This window comes from Zootoca vivipara, chromosome 11 (genome assembly GCF_963506605.1).
Source record: "Zootoca vivipara chromosome 11, rZooViv1.1, whole genome shotgun sequence".
NCBI classification, from domain to species: domain Eukaryota; kingdom Metazoa; phylum Chordata; class Lepidosauria; order Squamata; family Lacertidae; genus Zootoca; species Zootoca vivipara.
Window position 1 is genome coordinate 54,210,486 of NC_083286.1, and position 15,770 is coordinate 54,226,255.

The 15,770-nt window shown below is 45.5% G+C and overlaps 1 protein-coding gene across 1 annotated transcript in view; it reads left to right on the top strand.

Moving 5' to 3' along the window:
* SMAD7 (SMAD family member 7) overlaps positions 1-15,770 on the top strand; it is a 44,989-nt gene that overhangs the window by 12,938 nt on the left and 16,281 nt on the right. The gene's annotated exons all lie outside the window — the stretch shown is intronic.

Here is a 15,770-nt window from a genome sequence, read left to right on the forward strand (position 1 = left end):
TCATACAGATGTTGGGAACTCGGTTGTCTGAAAAGGTCCAGCAGATGTAGGACCTTGTTGGCTGGCAGGCACCAGATGCCTTGAGCTAGTTCAGCAGCGGGAAAGTCAGATGTGTGCTAGCAAAAAATCTAGATCTTTGAATCCAACCTCAATTGCAGTTCCATCGAAGGATACAACCAAGACTGATAATAACTATCTTAGGTACCTGTTGTGCAAAGGGCTGAAGAGCCATTTCATATTTTTAGGGGTAAGCATCCAGTTCCTAGGTGTCCGTGTAATTGGTTACCACAGATTTTCTGTGCACTGGGGCCTTGCATTCAGAAGACCCCGTGTTCCTGGCATAGAATTGTAGAGTTGGAAGGGGCCGCGAGGGTCATCTAGTCCAACCCCCTCCAATGAAGGAATCTTTTTGTCCAATGTGGGTCCATCTTCAGGTGTGGGTGGGAGGTGCTCCTGCCTAAAACCCTTTAGCAGGGTTTCCCAAATTTTTGGTCTCCAGCTGTTTGTGGACCGCAACTCCCGTCACCCCTAGCTAGCAGGACCAATGGTCAAGGACGATGGGGATTGTAGTCTACAAACAGCTGGAAACACTGCGCTACAGACCTGCTGTCACTCTGTGTAGACAGTACTGAGCTGGATGGACCAATGGCCTGACTCTGTATATGGCAGTTTCCTGTATACTTTCGTACCACCAATTATTAAGTGTGTAGGTCTTTGCTGATGCTAGCTGGCAACTTGATGGCCATAGTGCCTTTACATGCAAGATTCCCCTGCAGTGCGGAGCATCTCTTCTTGATCTGGCACCATGCAACAGTTTTGTGTGATGCTGTAGCATTTGACGCATGGTGTTGAATAGTCCCAGGGCAGAGTATTTCCTGGCTGCGCTGACAACACGAGCCACCTTTCCCTCGCATTATCTTTCTGGCCCAACAACCTCGCTGTTGACCCCTGTTGTTAAAAGAGCTGGTTGTGATCCTAGACAAAGACTGCTGCTAGGCTGGCAGCTGCAACACAGCAGTTAGCTGAGGGCATTGTCTGACTATGTGATTTATGCACCGAGAGTTAAATTATATACTGTCCACTGTGCATGGGTGTGCCAGAGCAGGCTCCTGCTCTCTCTCTCTCTCCCCCCCCCTCACCAAGGTTGCAAGTTTGGGCTGGCATTTCAGTGATTCTGGTTGGTGTGTAAGACATTTTGGTGACCCAGAACTCGAGGGAATGGGAATGGCTGGATCTCTTGCAAAAAGACTTGTTAAAAGAGCATCATGTGCCCGAGGGAGCCACATAAAGGCACCTGGTGTGGGGAGAGCTGTTGTCCCTCAAAGATCCCTTTGACGTCTAACTTGCCTGTAATGTTTATGGCAGCAATCTTGAGCTTAAATGCTCAGGGGGGCTTGAACCTTGATTTTACTCAGTCTGGCTTCTTTCAAAGCCGCCTTGTGGTTCCTCTTTTTTGCTGCTTGTGTAGTTCCGTTCCTTAAGATGCCCCTATTTTTGTGTGTGTGTGTTTTTGGTAATGCCCAAAAAATAACCTGCCTGGGCTTGTGAACCTTTCGGAAGGCAAATATTCCTTGGCCAAGGAGTCCCGGCTTGATTGATGGCTTGTGGAATGGTTTCTGCTCCTCTGCTCATTAGCCCTACGACCGGAATGTCAGAAATATGTCGGCTATCTCGTCTTGAGTGTGCATATGTGCTGTGCCTTTCTCTCCAGGAATTGCAAGTGGCATGGCTATATTTAAGTGAGACTTGTTTGCTTTCCTTTTAGCGTAATACATACCCTGCCTTGTGTGTCATTTGAGAGGGGAGTATTCTGTTTGTTCAAAGGGCCCTAATGAGAATTAATCAAATGAGGAGGAGGAGAGGGGAAAGGGAGAGGGGGGGGCACTGCAGGTTAGCCTTTGTTTTTCCTTTCATAAAAAAAAAAGAGAGCAACTTGTGGTTCTGGTTTTTAAGCAGGGCCTCCTTCTGCAAAAAGCTGAACATATGTAGGGGTGGGGGGCAAAATGAGAAGAAAGAAAGAATTAGTACGACACAATAAGGATGCTAGGTGGTTTCAAAGAAACAGAAAAACATGCGTGAGTACGCGAGGGGGGCGCGGTTGAGTTCCTCAGGATACCACATGAAATAAGCAAAGGAAGTACTAGCTTTTAAAGGGAGACTTTTTGAAAACCGTTTGTGCATTGATAGCATCTTGGTCTGTCTGTCTCGTCTGCTGCTGAAGGGGAGGGAAAGAGGGCGGGGTGGGGGGGGGTATGGGGCTGCAGGAAATAACATCGCTTGCCTGGTGGTGGAATGCTTTCTTAGTGGGGCTCACTAGGTAATGTAGGGAAAAAGTGGGAAAGTGGTGCTTTTCAGTGAGGTCTCCAGTTGCCGTGTTCAGCACTCGAAGCCTCATTGAAATAGATCTTATCCCTCTATAATTTTGGGGTGGGTGGGTGTTGGCAACTAGCATGCCAGAGAGCCAAGCTCCCACTCTAAAAAGGGAAACTGTAAAAAAAAAAGTGTTAGTTGTTGTTTTTTAACTGCACATTTTGTACATATTTACAGTTTAATGAGGAGGGGGGAAGAAGGGTGTGCCTTTAAGTCACAAAGGAAGTGGAGAGCTCTGAAGCAAAAGCTGAATATCTGCTGCACGAAGGAGCATTTGTTCTGAATTTTGCCTGATTTTCTACTAAATCCACTGGAAATCTCAAAGTGTGCCTCTGAAAATTCCCTAGGAGGAGGAGGGACTGCAGTCAAAAAGGCAAAAGTGAAAAAGGGGGGGGGGGAAACGGGGAACTGGACCACTATCTAGGCATAACTAAGCATTTTTAAAAGTCCAGTCAAGAGATTTTAGCACATGCTTGACTCCCACTCATTGCAAACATTAAGGTTTAAAAGTGCTTAACTTTGGATTGGGGCCCAGGGTTTGGAGTAGCTCATCAAAGCTAACTTTCTCTTCTCTTTGCACAGTTGAGATAAGTTGCCAGAGAGCGTATTTGCACAGGGCTTTTCATGAGCTATTGTCAGGGGCATTTAGGGTACTTTACGTTGATCTGCAGCAGTAATAACTTCCCTAGGTTTAAGTAGGGGATGGTTTGCTGAAAAGCACACATATTCTTCCTTTTTGCTATTGCCTTCCATGAATAAGCTAGGCCAGTGGCCTTCTCACTTTATCCCAAGCAATTACGAAATGGGTTGTCAGAGTCATTTGTTTGCTTGCTTATTTGTTATTAAATGTATGTCCTCCTTCCTCCCAAAGGAGCCCTGTCAATCTCAACACACAAACCAAACAAACTACCTGCCATGGCTTTCTCTCTCAAATTCTTACACATCGCATAGGCTTTCTGTCTCTCTCGCACACAGACCATGTCTACGTCTCTCTTTCGCTCTCATACGTATACACAAACCTACTTCCCGTTTTTTCTTCTAATCCATCATCTTGGCACCATGAGATATATATATGGTGACCCATCTACAGAACCTTTCACTGCTATGTGACTTGCCGATCTGAAGGTCGGCGGTTCGAATCCCTGCGATGGGTTGATCGGTCCCAGCTTCTGCCAACCTAGCAGTTCGAAAGCACGTCAAAGTGCAAGTAGATAAATAGGTACCGCTACAGCGGGAAGGTAAACTGCGTTTCGGTGCGCTGCTCTGGTTCTCCAGAAGTGGCTTTGTCATGCTGGCCACATGACCTGGAAGCTGTACGCCGGCTCCCTCGGCCAATAACACGAGATGAGCACCACAACCCCAGAGTCGATCACGACTGGACCTAATGGTCAGGGGTCCCTTTACCTTTTAAGATGACAAGTATTTTCCCAACACAGACAAGCCTTCAGCCTTTCTTGGGCAGCTTCACACATCATGCCTTTAAAAGGTGTACATCTAAGATGATCTGAATGCAACATTGAGCATTATGGCAAACAGAGTAGGTTCAGTCAGGGCAGACGAAAGCAAGTCCTTTTTTAAGGCGCAGAAACGGCAGTATACAGAGCACATGGTTAGCTTACGGAATTCATTATGGGAACTTATGGCATTCATTTGCAGCAATGGGCACTAGCTTAGAAGGCTTGCAAAAAAGAAAGCATTTGACAAGTTCACGAAGAACAAGATTATCCGTAGCTATTAGCTGTATGAACTAAATGGTTCAGCGAGAGTGTATCTCTGAACATCAGAAGTGCAGCTGTTGGCTTCATACCTTGCTTGTGAACTTTTCAGAGGCCTTACCAATGCTGATGGCAGAATATTGGGAGCAGATGAATCTGATCTAGCAATGCCGTTCCTGTTTTTGTTTCTTTACTTGGTCCTGCCTTCCCAGAATGTTTTTCATCACCCCACATGTAATCTCCCATCACGTGTGTAGCCCTGCCCCACTCCCTACATGATCTAGAACTTTTAATCTCCTAGGGCGTTAAATATTCCAGGGAGCCAGTGACTTGATTCTGTTAGCAAAGAAGGAAGTTCCTTGCTTCAGAAATTCAGGGGCAGCACTAAGGATGTGAGGGAGGGGGCATTATGCACACACACACCTTGATGGAGGAAGAACGTGGGGAAAGGGACATTAGCCTCACTTTTAGCAGTTCCATATTGTGAGTCTGTAATGCGAAACTGTTGAAATCAATGAACCAATGAGGTGAATCCGGGGTGTGATTATTATTGAAATCGTAATGCCAAAGCAAATATTTTGTGGACGCTTGCAATGCAGAGTGGCTGGGGAAACCCAGCCAGATGGGCAAGGTATAAATAATAAACTATTATTATTATTATGCCCATGGGCACACCGTTTTCCTAAAAACATGGCCCCAGAGTCCTCTTCCACATCCTACATGGAAATGATTCTGGCTCTACAGTAGGGCATGGATTGTGTCTGTTTCTGAAGTGCATTCTACACTGCTTTTTAGGAGACTAAACATTTTTTTAGCCAGCTCTCCATCTCCCCCAGGAGCTGCCAGAATTCCCACCCACCCACCCACCCAAAAAATAATTCTGTTGAAAAGGTACTGCTGCGTGTTTTGCTTCAAGGAGGGCATCTTAAAACAGTTGGAAGGCAAAATGGTGCATTTTACATACACATGTATGCCTATCTTTTGCCTGAAGAATGCAAGAAGGGCCTGGCTGTTTCCTTTAAGAGCTACAAATACTACTGCGTTCTGCTTCATGTGGCTAAAACTACTCTCCCTGATGAATGGCGAAGGTGTGGGGGGAACGCGCACTGCCCAGAGGATGTGGGAGGGTGACCATCATGGAAGGATGAGAGAAATTCATGGGAGAGAGCGAGAAAACCGGGGTGGGGTGGGGATGGAGAGAGGGAGAGAGAGACGCCGCTGCCCAAAGTGTTTCCCCCTCGAAAATAACCAATCTGACTCTCTCTTTCACTTGCTGTGTTTGCTGTTTTTCTTCCTGGCTTGGACTGAGCTGCAGCGGTTCCAGCTAATGAATGAGGCTCAGTTCAGGGTGGGAGGGAGCCTGGGAGCCTGGAGCCAGTGACTTGATTCTTTTGGCAAAGGAAGAAAAAGAGAGAGAGAGGGAGACAGAATATATATATATATATATATATATATATATATATATATATTCTGAATTTGAAAACTTAATCGTGTGGGGGTCCTCACAAAGGAACTGGTTCCACCAGAAGTGACCTTTAATTCACTCTATGCTGCCCTTTCATGTTAGGTGTGGCGTTTGGAGGAAAAAAGGACGAGAGGCTGTGCAGTTGTGGGGAGGGAAAGAAACTCTGTTGGCTGGCCAAATTTTCCGGGACCTAGTTTAACTATGTTTTTTTGGGAACTTTTTCCCCCCTTAAAGGAGGATTTTCCCAAAGGTTAAAACCTGAACAGGGAAAATTAGGGAGTAAATATGTGGCTTGGATCGATTTCTGCCCTCCCCTCCCTCCCCAACTTACTGTTTCAGTTAATCCTCCTCTCCCGAGGCAAAAAAACCACTCTGCCTGGTTTTCTCCCCCCCCCCTTCTCCATAGGTCTTTTGTCCATCTCACTCTGTGACTCTCCTGCCCATTTTTTGCCTACTCTTCTTTCTCTTTTGGGCAGAGATGCAGATTCATGTTTCTTTTGCAGTAAATAAACTTTGGGTGGGTTCCTAGGGGGACAACATGGTGGGAGTGGTCAAAGAAACTGAAGGTCTCGGGTCCCAGCCTCCAAATGGAAGTGATGCTGAGGCACAGCCCTTTTTTCCAAGGCCGTTCCTAGAATCATAGAACTGTAGAGTTGGCGGGGGGCCCTGAGGGTCATCTAGTCCAACCCCCTGCAATGCAGGAATATGCAGCTGTCCCAGGCAGGGATGGAACCTGCAACCTTGGCGTTCATCAGCACCACGCTCTAACCAACTGAGCTGTCCAGGCTGAACATTCATGTTGGAACTGAGTCTGCGGTTGAGGCACAATCCATTTCCGTATCAATAGGTGGATACAGGTTACTTTTGGGAATAAGTTTTGACTGGCAAGCTGCCTGTTTTGTGCGAGGGTATTTGTTTGTTTTTAAAGTGAGATAGTCCACCAAAATATCAATTGGATGCCAAGTTCTTGTTTTGAACTTAGCGCCTTCACCTCGGCTGGAGACGTTTTCTTGGTAGATATGGCTGCATATTCTGAACGACACCTTAAGTTATATGTTGCATTTAACCCGATGTAATGTGAGAGAGGAAGTGGGAGGCAAATGAGGGAGGGAGGAAGGAGGTGGCAACTAATATACCTTTTGGTAAAGAGAGGCTTGCTAGGTTCAGAGGTTTGTTGCAGTTTACTGGATTAGTCACATGGGTGATCCTACCCCAAAAGAGATCCTGTTATGAACAGGGAGGTGATGTCACCTGAGGGCGATTGAGAAGCAAGGGTGAGTGAGTTCAATGGAAATGAATAACGAAACAGTGAGAATGAGAAAGAAGAAGAAAATCACTGAAAAGAGGGTAGGGTGTTTGGGGTTTTTTTTTTTTAAAGCACTACGAAAGCTGCAGTTTGGGCTCAGCTCTATGTATCTTGAAAGTTTGCACCTGTTTATGTCAACGGAAGCTTTGGTCTCAAACAGTCATGCTGTTTCTATTTCCGTTTTATTTTCAAGGCAGATATTAGATGTGCAAGTAAACTAGCCATAACATGAAGAGGTGTGACAGTCTGAATGCGTCCCACACTCCTTTGCATGAGAACAAGCCTCGTGATATTTAACACATATGTTCAATTCTACTTAAGTCCACCTTTTTATTACAAAAAGCTCTGAAGGGAAAAGCTGGTGTCCATTTCATTATGAAAAAGCAAATGCTCCTGGTATGTTTCACTATGCCTTTTGATCCTAGCTGGTATCTGTGTCAGCTATGGAGAGGCGGAACGTAAAAAGAAAAGAATCTAGAAACCCTTCACAATGGCAGAACCTGGTTTTGTTAGTGACCAAATTTATCTTCTCTCCCATTTCCCTACAAGTTAGGCGAGATAAAGAGAGCAGGGCTCCTGTCGGAAGAGGGAAGTTCGGAAAGTGACACTCGCAAAAAAGCATACCTGTGGAAATCCCCTCTTTGATGCAAGAGTCTTCTTCTGTTTCAAATTGTGCATGGTGTTATTGAGGGCAAATAATACTAGGATGGACAGGGTAATTTTATTCATACAAATCCCAATTACATTCCATTTCCTGCCCCTTTAATATCAAATTTATAGCTGCAGAAGAAATGCAATTGTTTACACTTCAGCATTCCTCTTACAATCTTAAACTGAGACACTTCTCTGGCTACGTACCTTCAATCTAAACAATTGGTAGTGCTTTTTAAAAAAATGCTATACAGCATTTACTGTATTTAAATCCCCCCCACCCAACATAAATACATATATTTATCCATATATGGTTTCAAATGTAGTCCTGTACTGCCTGTTTTCTTATTGCTGGAATTTTTTTTAAAAAAAGAGAGACGGATTTTACAGAGCATTAGCTTGTACTTACGCCTTATTAAATGGCTTACCTAAAAACTCAGGTCTGTCTGTGCAAAAGGACAAGGTTATCAGGGGTTAATGCTAAGATGACAGCAATGGAGTCTTTGAAGTGAAACAGGCTGCCTGCCAGACTAGCACAGAAGCATTGCAGCTCCCCTCGCACATCATCTGACCATAGCAGTATGTAGCAAGCGGAGGAGACTCACTCTTGGCACGGCGTCCCGTGTAGATTTTGGCCTCTGACGCTTCATTCTAGCTTCACTGCCCCCCTCCCTCCTGCTTTCTCTCTGTCTCCCGGGCTTTTACTTCCATAGGAAGGAGAAGCAACATTTCAGAAGCCTACAAAATGCGAGGGAGTCCGGATGCAACCCTCCTGTTCTGCATATATGCATGTGCGCAGCTCAGTTGGTTAGAGCAGGGTGGTGATCATGCCGAGGTTGCAGGTTCGATCCCCGTATGGGACAGATGCATATTCCTGCATTGCAGGGGGGGTTGGGCCCCAACTCTATGACTCTCTACTTACTCTAAAGTAAACAGCGATGGAAGTTAAGTCTTGTTGCTGTCACTGGGACTTGGTCACATGACTAACTATAGCTGGATTGCAGCCATTAATAATAAAAGTCAACATTCCTTGGGCCTTTAAAAAAAAAGGTTGGTTGCAGTGAGAAGGAAAGCATGGTGTTTATCAGACACAGCTCCTACTAGAAAGAACCATGTAACTTTTGTGAGTGTTTCTCTAATATAGTGGGTTCCCCCCCCCTTTCCAGCCTGCTGCATTCCCTTGACAGCCCCCCCCCCCAATGTTTAAGTGTTTCCATGGCTTTCTGAGCTCTTAAAAAAACCCAATAATGGGGGAGGGAGATTAAGTCTCAACAAAAATCACACTTTAAAAAGTCTAGTCTAACCCTAATGGCGCGAGCCTGGCTTTATTTATGTATCTGCCTGCTAAATAAAATTTGCCCAGAGGAAGTGGTGAGGGCTTTATCACGTGAGACGGTTTGCTTCTGCATGTAAGAGTTGGCAATGGAGCCAGATGGGCAACTTTAAATAGGTGCGGTTGGAGCTAACAGCCAGAGTTTTTGCACGAGGGAGCTAAAAGAAGTCTCCGCGTTAGGAAATCCTTCTGTCTGCACAAACACCTCAAATGGCACTTCCCATTCCCCAGGACCCCGTTTGTGGCTGGCTTTGCAATGTATAAGGGTGGGTGTCTGACGCTCTCTTGCACTACTCATGACATTGACATTAATGTGTGATTTTGGGTGCTCCAAGGAGACAGCCTCCACGTCCCCCAGACAAACTGGATGGGCTGCCTCTTAACACATGTTGCATAATGTGAGCGGAGGAAGGAAGGGGCAGAATTCACACCGGTAGGGATCTAAACCGCTGTTGCCTTGAGAGTAAAGGGGGACTCGACCCATACCTAAGAGCTTGGCACAAAGTTAGCTTTACCTCAGGCAAATTGGTTGCAATTTCGTGACTGACGAATGCAGAAAAGGCTTGAGAGAGACAAGCAGACTGGAGAAGGCCTGGGACCTTCTGCCACATCTACCCTATGAAGGCCCTCTTCAGGTGGCTTCAGGCCTATTTTGGACACTCTTTAGCTGTTTCTGTCCGTGGCTCCGTGCACTACCTTTGAGAGTCATGGCCTTTGTTTTCATTATACTTTATTTAGGTTATTCTTTGGGTCCTGGGGGGTGGGTGGGTATGGTCAGAAGGTACACGAGGCCATCATGCCCTTTCTGAAGCCAAGGCATTTTGTGTCTGGTCCGTGTAGAGATGGGAGGCCACCTGGAAACCAATGGCACTCTGCCTTTGCTTCCATGATGGAATGAAGGTGTAGCGTAAGGTTAAGAAAAGAGGCGCAAAGCTTGAAAAGCGGGCACAAGCAAAGACATTCCACTTCCCTTGGTAAAAGTGTGAATACATAGACAATGTGGGGTTTGTGTTCCGTTTCTCACCCCGTCCGTCAAACTTTCTAACCATTTCTCCCATGTCCTCGTTCCATGTGTTTTGCTATTGAACGATAAGCCAAATTGCAGTGGCGGGTTGTTTAATAACAGTTGTTTGTAATACTACCGCGTGAACAAAAGGGCAGCACTTTCAAGGGTGTAGCTTAACCGCACACAGGGTTTTCGGCAGTCACGGAAACCATGGGAGGTGTGTAGTATTTGCTGTGGAGGAGAGAGTCACATTTGCTGTGTGTAAACCCAGCCTCTCACGCAGCTGCTGATCCAAGACTCAGAAAACTGATAGGGATTGCTTGGCAAAGGCGACTGCTCCTTTGGGGGTATACCTCAGGTAGGCACCCCTGACTGTTCCTTCCAGCACGTACTTCCCATTCCTGTGTTTGCTCAGCTAGGAGGCTGCAACGTGCTCCTCGATTGCCGGCTGTTTGGCTATTAACTAAGGTTACTCTGGGGTTATCGGCTTTTGCACTATCTGTGGCAGCCCATCTCCTCAGCCTCTGCTACTCTGGCCGGGTGGTTTTGAAGAGATGCAATTGTTTCGCCCGAATACTTGGGCCTCGGCCACTGCCTTATCAGACAGTGCAGTTTCCCGAAGATGAAAGTGAAATCCTACTGGTGCCGTGTAAAAGAAGATGACCGCAGGGCCAGTCAGAGGTCACTGCCAGTGAGGACCATCTTTCTGAGCAGCATTGCATGACCCATACCTTAGCAACCTGGCTCTCCTCCTAGTTTCACAAAGCAGCTTCCTCTCCAGCTTGTTTTCAGCTAAGTGATATTAAGTGCAGTTCCATAGACTTAGTTCAGTCCATACTGAATTTAAACCGCTGACCTTCTGATCGGCAAGCCCAAGAGGCTCAGTGGTTTAGACCAGTGTTTCTCAACCAGTGTGCCTCCAGATGTTTTGGGACTACAACTCCCATCATTCCTGACCACTGGTCTTGCTAGCTAGGGATGATGGGAGTTGTAGTCCCAAAACATCTGGAGGCACACTGGTTGAGAAACACTGGTTTAGACCACCTGTGTCACTCTGGGCCCAAATACAGTGGTGCCCCGCATAACGAACGCCCTGTAAGACGAAATTTTCGCTTAAAGAAAGGATTTTTCTAGCGGAGGTTGCCTCGCTAGACTAATTCCTTTTTACGAAAAATCCGTCTAGCGAATCGCGGTTTCCCATAGGAATGCATTGAAATTCAATTAATGCGTTCCTATGGGGGGAATTTTTTTAAAAAAAAATTCAATGCATTCCTATGGGATTCGCTAGACGAATTTTTCGTTATAAGAATAGACCCGTGGAACGAATTTGTCTAGCGAGGCACCACTGTAATGTGTGGAAGACTCACAGGCGGTGAGTGAGTGAATGGAGCTGTGGAATGGTGAAATTGGGGGAGTCCTCTTTTTAAGCCTGGGCTCACAGCCTTCAGCCTTAAAAAAAATTAGTTAGAAAACCATTCAGCTTTCAGGACCAGAGAGCCAGTTTTCTGCAGCCTGGGGGTGGGGGTGGGGTGTGACACAGTGTCGAAGGGGGGTGGGGACTGTGTTGATAGCAGGTAGTATTTTTAAAACACATAATGGTAACTTTCGCCCTGTTCTTAACAGGAAACATTGAAACACGATAGGATATTGCATCATTGCTTCATGAGAAAAGTTTTTTTAAAAAAAACAATGAAAGGACAAAAGGAAGGAAAATGTAGTTAGTAATTAGTGAAAAAGACAGGGAGGCTTGAGAAGGCTTGCCCCTCTCCTTTCCTAGGAATCACATGCTCTTGCAGGGCCTGAGTGCTTGATTTTATTTTTATTATCTCAAAAAATATTTTAATAGCAGGGTCACCTTTCCTTGACCATTGCCTTGCTGCCTCCTGTCTCAGTTTACTGGGGAATCTCTTCGTGATTTCCCCCTTGGTTTCCTTCCCCAGAAGGTGAGGCAAAGAGAGCTTTTTGGCTGGGAAGCTCATTTTGGTTTGGCTGCTGAGGATTAAAATTTGGTCTCCACCCAGTGTCATTATCTAGGTTTCAACTTGGGGTGGTGAAGGAGCACAGAAGAGAAGGGTGGGGGGGGGAGACTTCATAAAATTTCGTTCAGCCCTCCTTTACCCTTTTAACCTTGCTACGCAGAGGGAATTTTTGGTGTATTTGGTCTCTCTCTCTCTCTCTCTCCCCTCCCATGCTACTGAGTATGTTCATGTGCCTTGAAAAGCATTAAGCCACCAGCCCTTTTTTCAGGAATTCCTTTGAAAGCCTCTTCAGTATCTCCCTGTGCATTAGCAAGAACAAAAAAGGAAGTAACTTTTATAGCTGCCTTGGTGAATCTGGCTTGACTGTCTGTAAAGAACTGGCACAATTAAACCTTCTCTTTAAAGGGGAAGGGGGTGGGGAAAGACCCTTTCAGGCCAATTATCTTGCAGTTGCCTTCCTAAGGGGCTAGTGGTATCCTAGCTTCACCCTTTAAAGCCCTGACCTTGATCTGATATCTCCCCCCCCCTTTTGTTTTTGGTTGGATCCTTTTATGTTGGTGTGAATAGAGATACAAGTTATATCAGAAAGCGTTTAGCGTTGTCTATGGGTCTTTTGTTAGCCTCCAAAAACCCTAGCATTCTGCGGTTTGTGTTATCTTTTGAGATAAGTTTTGGTTACCGAGAGGTGCCTGAAAATGTGATCGCTCAGGAAATGCACCGGGAACAGCAACAAATAAACCCCAAGCTATCTTAATTCGTTAGGAATCCTAGTGATAAGATCACAAGAAAATGTCCTTCTGGTTTAGACAAACCACATCTAGCCCAATACTCTCTTCCCAACAGTGGCTACTCAGATAAACCTGCAAGTTTGCAAGATGACCATTCTGGAGATAACGTAGCAATCCCTGCCAGCATATGGGAAATCAGATGTCTGTTGACCCTCAACATATTAATGACTCTAAAGTCTAAATATAAACATTTTTCCAGGCGCTAAAACCCGTTTGAGGCAGACTTATTTCAGAATAAAAACCCTGGTAAATTAACTAAACAATAGGTCCCTCAACAGTAAGCTTGGCCTGTGCCTTGTTCATGAAAATTAGTTGAATTTTTCTTGCAATCACTGTGTGAAGATTAGCTCAGACCATTTGGCTGGTGGATGTGATTCCTGTGCAGCCTTCATTGCAAAGACAAGTTATCCATTTCTGGATGGATCAGATTGGCAGAAGCCCATAAGCAAACCGAGGAAGAAGGGGTGGAGTCACTGGGATGATGGGGTTTTGACCTTAAATCCTCACTATCCTGAGTTTGATGCTGTTGCCCTGCACTATCCTGAGTTTGATGCTGTTGCCCTGTTGGTCCATTCATTAGGTTTGCCCTGGACAGTCCATGCCTGAGTCTTGTCATTCTTTCTCCTTTCATTCTTTGCAATCCTTTTCAGAGCTAGCATCACAGGCAGAAGAGCTTGCTTTCCCTGTACATTGGTCCCAACCGACGGCAAATGTTGTTGCCTCTATAGGCAGCAGATTGAGACAGTGATAGAAGTAGACTTGTCATGATTACAAATTGCTGGGCGTGAGCCTGGCGTTTGCATCTAATTTGACTAGCCTCCCAATTTCACATGCATCAGGGAGAGAGGAAGCTTGCTTGGCCAGGGTGATAGAACTCCCTTTATTGAACTAAGCACAAAGCAGAAGTCTGGCTAGCTCCTTTGCTGCCTAAGTAACCTCATCCTTCTTGCCTTCCCTTGCTTTCCCCCCCTTTCCTTTTTGGCTTCAGTTTGTTTTCATAACAACGAGAGCCTGGGGTTGTAGTTGTCAGTGTGTAAAGGCTTGCTGATCCTTCAGCGAGTGTGACTTGTCAAAACACAACAAGACGCCACAGCAAAATGATGTAGGCAGTTTGAGCAGACGGAGGTGGATTGTCTTGTTTCTTCTGCCCTTTTTACTTCTCCTCCACCCCTCCCACTGGCATAATTTTGAAACATCATTCTTCAATTAAAAATGCACACATTGTCAACGCTCCCCTTGTTGTGTGTGTGTCTGCAGTTTCCCCACATGTAGTTTTACTCAATCAAGGCTCATACACAAAGCAGCACATTTGGTGTGGAAGTCTTGTCTCTGTAGATGATAGATTATTCAGGTATGTCCTTGGGAGCCTTTATGTCTCTGTGGTTGGCTGATGAATGATGGGCCCCTGGAAAATGAATGTTGAGCTCCCTTTATTGCTAAAATCTACGTGGGAGGGAGAAGCGCTTTGGTGTTGGAAATGGCTGTTCAAAGCATGCGTGAACATTGGCCCAGGCCTTGAAAATCCCACTTGCTTCTCATGAGTAGTAGTCAGTTGCTAGTGCAGCTCCTCCTGTGCAAATTAGCAGAAAGGAAGAGTCCAACTTTAAGATTAATGTTGTGCCTTTAAAGAATTGGATTTGCCAGGAACATAGCAGGGGCACAACCACTGCTGCTGCTGTTGTTTAGTCATTTAGTCGTGTCCGACTCTTCATGACCCCATGGACCAGAGCACGCCAGGCACTCCTGTCTTCCACTGCCTCCCACAGTTTGGTCAAACTCATGTTGGTAGCTTCAAGAACACTGTCCAACCATCTCATTCTCTGTCGTCCCCTTCTCCTTGTGCCCTCCATCTTTCCCAACATCAGGGTCTTTTCCAGGGAGTCTTCTCTTCTTATGAGGTGGCCAAAGTATTGGAGCCTCAGCTTCACAATCTGTCCTTCCAGTGAGCACTCAGGGCTGATTTCCTTCAGAATGGATAAGTTTGATCTTCTTGCAATCCATGGGACTCTCAAGAGTCTCCTCCAGCACCATAATTCAGAAGCATCAATTCTTCGGCGATCAGCCTTCTTTATGGTCCAGCTCTCACTTCCATACATCACTACTGTGAAAACTATACGGACCTTTGTCGGCAAGGTGATGTCTCTGCTTTTTAAGATGCTGTGTAGGTTTGTCCTCGCTTTATTCACTACCAAAAAACACGAATGAGGTCTGCTTTCAATGTGGTGGCATGCATGCTATTGCTTATGTAGCCAGAGTAACACCTTGCTCTCTGCATAAAGGATGGATGGGAGAAAAAGCTTCCGCAGACCCAAGGGAACTTTTGCCTATTCTGACACTACATAACTTTTTTTCACCCCCCTCTCCATTGGTGGTGCTTCTTGCCTTTGACAAGAGATGCAAAAGAGCTAAACCCAGCTCTACTTTGGTTTTGGATTTTACTAAGTGCTGAGTTTTTTTTTTAAAAAAAATACGGAACTGAAGGGGAAATACATGTATGTTTTCTTGTACTGTTTTAGATCTTGTGGCCTGTAATAGGATTGCCTTGCCTTTTGTGTGGGTCCTCATTTCAGGGTTATCCGATCTCCCTGGTGTTTCCTTTTTGTTTCAATGGAGGCTTCCCCTTCTTTCTGTTAAATCAACGGTGGCTGATCGATACTTTGAACCCCGTAGCTTCATTGTTCTCTGTAGGTTCTTTCTTAGCTGAAGGCCCACCAGTGTCGACCTAACAGCCATGACTCCTTATGCGTAGATCACAGTTCCTTTAGGCAGTGGTGTTGGTTTTCTGGAAAAAAATTGAATTGGAAAAATTGCCTATGCAATTTAAGAGTAATGAAAATGTTCAGTTTAAATGGGGGGGGGGAGAATGATGCTTTAGAGAGCGATATGATTTAGCATATAAGCTTTCTTTGCTTATATTCAGTAAACAATTGAACTACAAAGCTTGCCGAACATTACATATTTGCAGTTTGCATCCTTTCACTGCTTCTAATAGACTTATGAATTGGAAAATTCTCCATTTTGGAAAGGTTTCCCACTCCACATGGCTGCCTGCGGATGGGAGAGCGATAAGTATTTTATGGGTTCTAGTAGCTGAGTCAGGGGATTTCATTCAGCTTCAGTAAAGAGGCAGAGTATACCTGTAAACAAGATGTGAATG